The sequence below is a fragment of the Plasmodium relictum genome (genome assembly GCF_900005765.1).
Source record: "Plasmodium relictum strain SGS1 genome assembly, contig: PRELSG_99_v1_8, whole genome shotgun sequence".
Classification (NCBI taxonomy): Eukaryota; Apicomplexa; class Aconoidasida; order Haemosporida; family Plasmodiidae; genus Plasmodium; species Plasmodium relictum.
In genome coordinates this window covers 1-987 of record NW_021628806.1, presented here as the reverse complement: position 1 = coordinate 987, position 987 = coordinate 1, and positions in this window count along the sequence as shown.

The following is a 987-nucleotide window of genomic DNA, read 5'->3' as shown; positions in this document are numbered from 1 at the left end:
ATATATATATATATATATATGTAATCATTTTTTTTTTTTTGCGTCTATGTTTTTTTTGTTAAGTTTATTTTTGTTCATTTTAAAAAAAAAGGATTTATTATTTTTTTCATAAATAATGAAAGATTTAATAAAAAATTGTCTATACAATTTTTGCCAAATTTAATTGATTTTTAAACAATAAAAATTGTATTCGAAAATTTTATATGAAAAAAAAAAAAAATTTTGTTTTTGTTAACATTCAATATTTACATATTTTTGAAATTGTATTAATAACTATAATTTAATTTAATTTGTTTCTTTTAATTAAAATAATTTTATATAATAAATAATTTTAATGAAGATTTAAATTTTTAATAAAGGTGAAGTTATATTTTTATAAAAGTAAATAATTACCTCTAAAATAATTTCTCATTTATGTAGACTACATATTTAAAGTTTACATTTGATTTATTAATTAGTTATTTAATGTCTTTATAAATGTTGTGAATATCCATGTTAATAAAGAGCAAATTTTTAGACTCCTTTATAATTTTGTATAAAAGATTCTATATAATATAAAATTAATTAAATTACTTTTTAAAATTAAAGCCTATAATAAGTTGAATAAAAAATTAATTGGTGAAATTTTCTTTTTTTTTTTCTTATTTATTTTCTTTTCATCATAAAAATTTTCTCCTCAAAAAAAAGATTTTTTTAAAAAAAACGTGCAACAAAAATAAAAAAGACATTAATATAACTGTAACTGAAATATGTCTTGAAAACTTTCATTAAATACACCAAGTTGGTCAAAGTACTAATGATTTAGCTATTTATTAACCTTTTATAATGCATAAAGTTAGCATACTAGTTAGGAAAATTTAAATCAGCTATGCACTGGCGCTAGTTAAAAATATATATATATATATATATATAGCTGTATTTTTTTTTGTTTATTTTATTTTCATATATTTATAATTTTTAAAAAAAAAAGATTTGATTGTTTTTTTT